The following is a 9,676-nucleotide window of genomic DNA, read 5'->3' on the forward strand; positions in this document are numbered from 1 at the left end:
TGCGCGCAGCGGCTGCCTGTGGCGGCGGCCCCGCGGAACATGGCAGACCCACAAATATAGCCCTCTCCCCAAGATCCCGCGTGCCCGCCGAGCACGAGCCTGGCTGTCCTGGAGGCCCCCCCTCCTGGAAACCCCCCCGTGACCGTGTCTGCAGCCGCCACTCCAAGCACCCACTGGGTGGAGCCATGAGTGAACCATGCCAGTGGGAACTCGGGCAGTTGTCGGTGGAGAATCGCCACGGGGACTTCTTTCAATGACCTCCGACTGGCGCCACGTGCAAGCGATTGGCAGCGTCGGACTCAATCACAGGTCTGACACCCATTCTCCGCCCCCACGCCAAGCGTGATTGCAGTGCAGAGGCTCAGAGAATCCCACCCAAGGTGCTGTAAACTGTGCCTTTCTCAATTTCGAAGACACATAACTATGTTAGATGCTTCTGAAACTATCATGACTCTATTTTAACTACAGTTGATCGCCTATTATTGCAGATAACAAGATTGTAATATGTCTTTGCTGTGGTGGAAATTGTTTGGGATCTTTCACTTGTCAAAGCCGTCTGGTTTAATTTGTTTGTATATTTATCTCTTTGGGAAGCAGCGGCGACGACGTCCAGACAGAGAAAAAATAAAGAGAACATAGTTGACCTCCCTAATCTAGAATCTTCATTCTGCAGTGATCCCACCTGCAGCAAATGGATAATCACATTGTCCAGAAAGTCTATAATGGTTGCCATTAGTGACGACCATTTTGTAATGTGTTCTGAAGAAGAGTCATATTAGACTCAAAATATTAACTCTGTTTCTTTCCACAGACGCTGCCGGACCTGCTGAATGTTTCCAGCACTTTCTGTCATCATATGCAAACATGCAAGCAATGAACATTCAGAATAGAACACAACCAATGGGCAGTCAGGACACTCAGAGGTGGCATCACCACAAGGGGGCATGACATAAACACTATAAAAGGGATGAGGCACTCACACCCTGCCTCTTTCCACAGACAGACATCTAGAGAGTTAGACAGGATTGATCAGCAGCATCACACCCCAACACATGGCTTATAGCAAGCTGGTACAGTTAGACTAAGTTACTACAGGTAGATTAGCAGAGAGTCGAACTCATTTGAAAACTGTGTTAATAGTTCAATAAACACGTTGAACTCATTTCAGAGTCTGGAGCATCCTTTAGTTAAGACTGCATCAAGTAGCAGCCTGTGTTAACCGAAGCAGCATAATACAACACCTTCTGTTTATATTTCAGATCTCCAGCATCTGGGGCATTTTGCTTTTACATTCAATACTCTCCCATTTTGCTCTCTTCCATGTCCTGACTGAAGAGGATGGAAATCAGAAAGTTCTCAAACAATGCTTTCTGCCAGGTGACCACCTCAGTGTTGAAGGTGATCATCATCTGCTGGGTAGCATGTACAATTCCAGTTGTCATATTAGGGCAAGAAATAACCAAGCATTGGATGCAGTGATGAAAAGGACAGTAAGGTGTAAGCTTAACAAAGGGCAGCGGTTGAAGAGTCTGGAAAGGAGAAACCTCAGTGGATAAATTGAACCACAATAACATTTCTGTGATGGCCACAAACTGGAGAAGTACAAGAAGAAAAGCTTAAGACGGAAGGTGGGCAGATGGTTGACCACTTCACCCAGAGGATGTTGATTGTTTTAATGGACTATTCAAGGAGGCACTGGAGACAGACAGTGCTGAAAATTTAAAGTGAGAATTGGATAGATTATTGAGAGAACCAGGAAAACGAGGGCTAGGGACTAACCTGTGATGTTTTCAATCCTGGATCTTCGTCCGTCCCAAATTTTAGCAAAATGGGGAGACAGTAGGAAACAGGGAACAAGCTTGCTAACCTGTGCTGTGAACTGGAAGTGCTGCTGAAGGAATCTAGCATGGAGGAGAAGATGTAGCTTGTTGGGGCTAGACTCTCGCAGGTGTGAAATATATCCTGAGTATATGGTTTCCCCTGGCTCCATAAAAACATGACTGGCAATGCAATTTCTGATGGTATGACGCAGGCAGGTTCACATGCCCAGCCCTTTTTTAAATAAGCGTTGACTCAACCTTTACATTTATTGCATGACTATTGCATGACTATTTCACTAATGCATAATTATGTTTTCTCTAATCTCTAGCCTTTCGTGAGGCTAGTTAAATTTGCACAAATGCTCTATAATCTCGTTCTCACAGTCCAGTAAAATAGCCTTGTCTGTACTATCCATTTCTTTTGACATCTATATTGTCAGGCCAGCAGCACGGTTCGATTCCCGTACCAGCCTCCCCGGACAGGCGCCGGAATGTGGCGACTAGGGGCTTTTCACAGTAACTTCATTGAAGCCTACTCGTGACAATAAAGCGATTTTCATTTTTCATTTCATTTCTAACTCCCATCCATCTCATGTGCTGTTTAAGGAACATTTCTGTATGTGAATGGCTACAATATTTACCTACGAAACAGATATCTCTTCAAAACTTAACATTTGGGGTTAACAACTTTGGGATCATAGAATCATCCTTGAGCCCCTACAGTACAGAAGGAAGCCATTCAGCCAATCGAATCTGCACCGACCCTCTGAAAGAGTACCCACCTAAGCCCTCTCCCCCCACCCTGTGTACCTAACCCCACCCTGTGCCCCAGCCCATTTTTGGACAGTAAAAACCAATTTAGCAAGGCCAATTCATCTATCAAGCACATCTTTGGACTGTGGGAGGAAACCGGAGCACCCGGAAGAAACTCATACAGACAGGGGGAGGGCATGCAAACTCCACACAAATAGTCACCCAATACTGGAATAGAACCAGGGTCCCTGGCGCTGTGAGGCAGCAGTGCTACAGTTAGCTACGGCTGAGGTGAAAACTGCAAGCCAAATGCAACAATCATAATCATTCTTTCCATAGCTTCATCAAATCATCAGGGCAGCATGGTAGCACAAGTGGATAGCACTATGGCTTCACAGCGCCAGGGTGCCAAGTTCGATTCCCTGCTGGGTCACTGTCTGTGCAGAATCTGCACTTTCTTCCCGTGTCTGCATAGGTTTTCTCCGGGTGCTCCGGTTTCCTCCCACAGTCCAAAGACATGCAGGTTAGGTGGATTGGCCATGATAAATTGCCCTTAGTGACCACAAAGGTTAGGAGGGGTTATTGGGGATAGGGTGGAAGTGAGGGCTTAAGTCGGTTGGTGCAGACTCGATGGGCCGAATGACCTCCTTCTGCACTGTATATTCTAAATGCCTACTTGTCCTTCAACCAATGCTACCCGAAATAGACTAACTGACAATTCATTTTATTGCTATTTATGAGACCTTGCTGTGCACAAATTGGTGCTGTGCTTGCCTACAAATTAACTGTGACTGCACTTGCAGAATAATTCATTTACTGTTAACTAACTTGAGGTGGCATGAGGATGTGAGAGGTGCGACACAAATGTAATTCTTTTCACTCTATATTGCAACCAGTCTTAAATCAGATCTCAGCAAAACTGAAAGTTTTGATACAATTTTTCTTCCATGTGTCGCCACCTTTCCTCCACATTTACCAAACTAGTCTTCAATCCAGCAAATTACTTTCAATATTTATTCTGCAAGCTCTTTGAAATATTCACACGTCGACCTTTACCAAATGCCTTCTTGAAATTCAAATTATATGTTTAGTTTTGTTTAGCTCTTCAAAGAACTCTAGCAGGTTAATGACACATGAGCATTGTTACCTCTAATGATTGATGGGCACTTCTAACCTCACATACAGTGTTTATAAATGTTTCCTATTCCAGATATTTTTTAGGTTAACTGATCCTTGTCCCATGTTTTGCTCATTTACCAAACGTAGAATTATAATATCAGATTCTCTCAACTAAATCATGGCAGTTTGTGCACACTGTGATCCGGACCCTCTACTTTTGCAGATAATCCGTCCTTTTTAGAACTATGTTGCTCAATAATTGACAAATAATCATAAAGTCACCCTGAAATCACTGCATGAATCATGCAAGAATGTAACAGAGTCTTTGGAACGTTGGAATATGAAGCACAGTTTTACAACTGAAAGCAATAAAATATATTTGTTATAAATGGAAATGTGAAGGACAAAAAAATGCAAATATTATTGAATGCGCATATTAAACAAAAACTCACTTTGTAATAACACCCAAGAAATATAATTTTTGGCCCAACTAAACTTGTGACTGATAGAGTGCAACCTCTTCCAATCTCTGGCGCACTGTTATTGAGAACGATTCCATCTGATCCCTAAAGTTGGGAAGGTCCCTGTTCTTTCTTAGCGTCTTGCTTTTAATTTGTTCAGCACTAGCGCCATCTGTCCTGGGAAGTTGCAATTGCTGTCTTTCCCAGGCAAAATAGTGACTCACGATTATCCAACGACGAGGGAAGATTGTTTTCGGATGTTTGTGGATGGGTTCCCGAGCAAACGGACGAAACGTTCTGATAAGACAGTACACTGGCGCCTGTGACTTCCACGGGTGGTTCGCCCAATCTTCCGCTGCAGCTTCGCAGGAAGATCAGGAGAAACTTCAAATAAACAGACACTTCTGCCATGTCTCCCAGTGTTTTGCTAATCTTCCATCAAAGGTGTGGAAGGGTCAATTTTAACAGCCTTAAAATGCGGTCAGTAGGATTTTCGACTGTCAACATCGATGCTCCAGTTGCTGCCATATTGGTTGCGGTGTCGAGAATGCCTGCCTGTTTCTGACTATATTTACGCTGACCAGGGAGACCTTTTTGCTGCAACTGAAGTAGCATCAATCTGGAAATTGCACCTCCCCAGAACTGCCATCCAGTCATTCAAATCACAGGCTGTGCCTTCAATGGGTGCTTCTATTTCACAGCAGCAAACCGGTTTCGGCGCAACACATTTTGAAAATGCACACTCGTGGTATTTCTCTCTGGGGGCATTTCATCATGTAGAAATCTACACGTCTTCATCTAGGATTATTGATTAATATTAATCTGGCATCTGTATCTGGGAAATGTGGGGAATTCAGCACATCTTGGCAGAGCATGAGAAGACGCTATTTTTCTGCTTTCTTAATATTGGAAATCACCAAGTCTATTCACAATAACAGCATGAAAACATCTAACATGAGGATGCCGAGAGGTGAAAGATCATCCAATGGATAGGGTCATTCAGAGAAATAGGTAGAATGGGACCATTTCAAGTTAGCAGCTACCTTTCCATATTAAACCAAGTATAATAATATGTCATTTTTCTTCTTGCTCTTTTGAATCAAAAGAATACAACAAGCTTCACTGAACTTAATGCACCTGTGTAAATTCCAACTGCTGGGCAACATTAGAACGAAAGCAGTTTAATTAGCAAAGAAAAACAAATAAAATTGCCATGGCCAAGCAATTTAGCCATGTGCTTTAATCAGAGGGTTTTGGACAAGAGTCTTGGGCAGTCTGTCAAAATGTAGTCAAGCTTTCATTATTTTTCATCAAGCCCACTTAGCGTCATACCTCACAGCTGGGCATGTTAAGCTATGAAAGGGGCCAGGCAGCTATCACATCCCACCATCAGCAAAGCTACCTTTAAATATGGACGTACATACGTCACTCGCATTTAATAAACTCGGGTAGGGGGGAAAGGACATGTGGAAAGCAATTCACAGAGCCTGACAAGGACACAACTGAGACTCGAGGCCCTGGGAGCTGGGAATTGGTGAAGGTGACTGGTGGAAGTCTTCCGGTCCTACCAAAGGTGCCCACCCCTGGCAGCAGGATGGGTAGGACCGTCTGAAAATGAAACTTTAGTTCCCCTCTCCCACTCCTTATCCAGACACCCATTGCTGAGGGGGCAATTCACCACATTATTTGATGACTACCAAGGTATCTTCCAGCACCGTCCAAACACACAACCGCCATCATCTAGAAGGACAAGGGCACCAGACACATGGGAATACCACCACCTGGATGTTCCCCTCCAAATCACTCACCATCCTGACTTGGAAATATATCGCCATTCCTTCATTTTGGCTGGGTCAAAAACCTGGAACTGCTTTCATTACCGCACAGTGGATGCACCTACACATGGGCTGCAGCAGTTCAAGGAGGCAGCTCACCGCCAACTTCTCTAGGGCAAGTAGGGATGGGCAATGAACACTGGACTAGTCAGCGACAACCACACCCCATGAATCAGTGAAAAAGAAAGAGGATTGCTAAATCTATTTCCTGTCAGTCTGTCGCACAAACCCATGTCATACAGACCCTCTGTAAGTTTGTACTGCGATTGCTAAATGTTGGTGCCATTTGTGGAGTGGCATGCTGTACTGTATACATTTTAATTCAGCGTCAATGTGTCCCAAAGTGTGGAAAGGCTACTTCGTATAAATGTAATTTGCCTTGATATAGCCAACACCTTTTGTGTCCTCAGAATGTCACTAAATGCCACACAACTACAAGGCTACTTTTCAACACTGGTGAGATGTAAGCAAGTACAGCAGCCAAATTGCACACAGCAAGATACCAAAGAAGAACACTAAGGAGATAAAATACCAGTTAATGTGGCCTGGTGGTGTTGGCCAGGACATGGGGATGATTCCCATGTGAAAATAATGCCAGGAAATCTTCTCTGCTCATCTAGATAGAGCTAGGGGGCCTAGCCTGATGAAACCCAATATTAAACTCACCAGAGAAGACTAGAGCAATTATTAAGACTGAAGCAGTTCCCGGAGCTGGATTTGGCAATGTAACTTCTTCGCCCACAATATAACAAGAGTTAAAATTACTTGGTATTATGGGGCAGATTTGGTGAGTGTGGATAAGAAATCCTCTCGGCAGCATTGGCAGCTGCTGTTTTGCAAAAAGGTTACATTCTCTTTTTTTTTAAAACAAACAGTTTGTGGAATAAATTTCAGTGAACTGTATTCGGCAGCTCGGCCACAGGCAAGACTCTGATCTCCACGACTTCTGACTCTCCAAGTCCCAAAATAATCTGGGAACTATGAACATCCAAAAACATAACGTGAAGTCCCACCTTCAGGTAAAATGGAGCCCTCACATTCGCGTCCCGATCGCCTGACTGAAGTGAGGATTTAAAAATTAATAATAATAATAATGAAACCAGAGGATGTTGGGATGATCCCGCGGAAATCTTCCTTTTGAGCCAAGCTACCAGCACAGGGCACCCATGGGTGAGGGAGGGGGTCAAGGGAAGAGGGGGTGGGGGTGCTCAAAAAGTGCACAGTGTGGGGTGGTAGGAGGTACAGACAGAAGTGAATCAAATGCCCCCAAAGAGTGAGGGGTGTTAAAGGGTCTAGAAATTGGTAAAAATCCCCCCACACACTCAAAGTGGGCAGGGAGCCCAAGTGATAATAATAGGTGAGCTCTCCCCCAAAGGGGCAATGAAAATGGGGGCATTTCCCCCACAGAATGCCCCCTCCACCCCCGGGAGCCCCCTCCACCCCCGGGAGGTGTCAGAATAACCCAGCACTGTCTACATACTGGGGACTTACCCTCACTCACAGCCCATCGCCCGTCAGCTCGCTCCCAGCTTCTTAACACAGCTCCCCGTGACAGATAAAAGGTGAACTCTTTCCATTGAGTGCAGAGTCTATCTGAGCCGGCAAAGTGTCCGCTGATTCTACACCGACGCACCAGCGATAAAGGAGGCTCCGATAGCGGCGTTGAGCAGGATCTGTGAGCCGCCCCGCTCTGGTGTGTGTCGTCCAAACAGCCTCCCAGATATGGAAAATAATTATTACGTACCTAATGTAGTAGTGGTATCTGTTTTGTATTACTGATCCTGCACTGTGCCAAGTACTGGGGGGCGCGGGTTAGGGGGGGGGGGGGGGGGGGGGGGTTGGTGCATGGGTGGGGGGGGGGGTGGTTTTGGGTGTGGAAGAGAGAGGAGGGGGGTAGGGAGAGGGAGGGGAGAGAGAGGAAAAGGAGTTGGTGGGGGGGGGGGGGGAGAGAGATTTTGATCGAGAGAGAGAAAGACGGGATAAAATCACAGATTGGGAGAGAGGGAGTGTCAGAGGGAGAGACTAGAGGAGAAAGTCAGACATAGAGAAGGGGGGGGGGGGGACACAGAGAGAGGTGGGGGTGGAGGACGCGCTAACTTGGGAGACTTGCAGAAGGTGTTTGGTTTCGAATTCGCTGTTCCAAGTGGGAGCTCTCAGCAGAGAGGCGGTGAACCTAATGAGGATGAATTAACCTCGATAACGTGTATATAAAAGTGATCAATTATTAATATGCCTCCAGCTGTCAACCCCCTTGGGGATGTATATGTGTCTGTCCTCGGGTTGGACTTTCTGACACCGCCCCCCCCCCCCCCTCCTTTTGGGGCTGGAGCCGGGATCAGGGATCTCAGGAATAAGCTGGGAAGTGGGGGCTCGGGAACTCTGCTGCTTCCAGCCGCCTCCCATCCCGACCGTAACCTCCAGCTATTGAGCTAACCCGTACATTGCTCAACAATCCCACAGTAATTATTGGTATGACTGCTCAGAGAGTGCGGGTTATAGCCCCCCCCCCCCCCCCCCCCCCCCCCCCGAACACCCTCCACATTTACAATACAAAAATATATTTGGGAAAGGTGGTAAAAGTTATCCCCTCAACACACCCACACTCTTTCCCAGCCACCTCCACCTTACCTTTAGCCAGAGTTCTCCAGACCTGCTTTATTTCCCCCAGCTGATGTTGTGTTCCGGCTCACGGTGCTGGAATCCCTCTACCGGGACATTGAAAGGGAGGCGAGCCTTCACTCACAGACCGGCCTCCTCCGCAGTCCCTGTGCTCCCTCCATCAGCCAGTCACCAGGTTGGGCATCAAACTGGAACCCTGGCTGTGGGTGAGCTCCCATAGCCTGCAGGGGACAGGGGCACTTGGAGTGGGGAGAGAGAGGGAGGGAGGGGGGGGGGGGGCAGTGTGAGCTGCCCCAATCATCCAGCTCAGTCCTGGCTGTTTCTTGGTCCCACTTCTGGCAGCTCCCTGTCACACACTATGAGTATATATAAAATATCAACCCCCCCCCCCCCCCCCCCCACCACCACCACACACACACACACCCTCCTCCTGCAAAGTGCGTTTACAGCTGTCAAATGTCCCAGAATCTCAGTGTTCTGTTTAATCCCCAGGTTCCCAGGAGGGGAGAGAGCACCCCCCCCCCCTCCTCCTTCCCTCCCTCCTTCACCAGCTCCACCTCACTGCACCCTCCCCCCCCCCCCCCCCCCCTCAAATCCTGGGAAGTTTCGCTACTCCCGGTTCTGTCCACTCTTCCTTCCCCAGACACTTTACCGGATTGTCATGGGATTGAAGCGCTTTGCCCTGAGTGCTGGCACTCCGGGGTGTGTATGTATGGGGGGGGGGGGGGGGGTTTATTTATGCGGTGGGGGTGTATTTATATGGCTGCTGCTCTGTCTTCTCCTTGACGCCCCCTCCCCAAGAATACAAACTAAGCGGGTTAAAGCTTCCCTGGGTTAGGGGCTGAGTTAGCAACAGCTCCTCCCTGCGGAAAGCAGTGTCAGGTTACTAATAACCCAATCATACATTCCCCACAGCTGTCAGCCCCCCCCCCCCCCCCCCCGCGGCTTCCAAATCCTGAATGGAAAGGAACAGCCGGGCAAAATGAAATAAATAAATAAATAATAAAGGCGCACATGGAAAGAGCGCTCAGTAGGGACCGAACTCAGCTACCCACCACAACACAAGCTC

The 9,676-nt window shown here is 47.2% G+C and overlaps 1 protein-coding gene across 2 annotated transcripts in view; it reads right to left on the reverse strand.

Annotated features, from left to right (window-relative positions):
• Nucleotides 1-8,800, reverse strand: part of LOC119953496 (neurturin-like) — a 130,377-nt gene extending 121,577 nt beyond the window's left edge. The window contains exon 1 of one of the 2 annotated variants that reach the window (XM_038777838.1): nt 8,617-8,800. The gene's annotated coding sequence lies outside the window, so the exon portion shown is untranslated. Of the gene's footprint in view, nt 1-7,479; nt 7,590-8,616 lie in introns of those variants that run through there. The other variant, XM_038777839.1, reaches the window with a different exon arrangement.
• Between the last annotated feature and the right edge of the window lie 876 nt (nt 8,801-9,676).

The sequence above is a fragment of the Scyliorhinus canicula genome, chromosome 18 (assembly GCF_902713615.1).
Source record: "Scyliorhinus canicula chromosome 18, sScyCan1.1, whole genome shotgun sequence".
Lineage (NCBI taxonomy): Eukaryota > Metazoa > Chordata > Chondrichthyes > Carcharhiniformes > Scyliorhinidae > Scyliorhinus > Scyliorhinus canicula.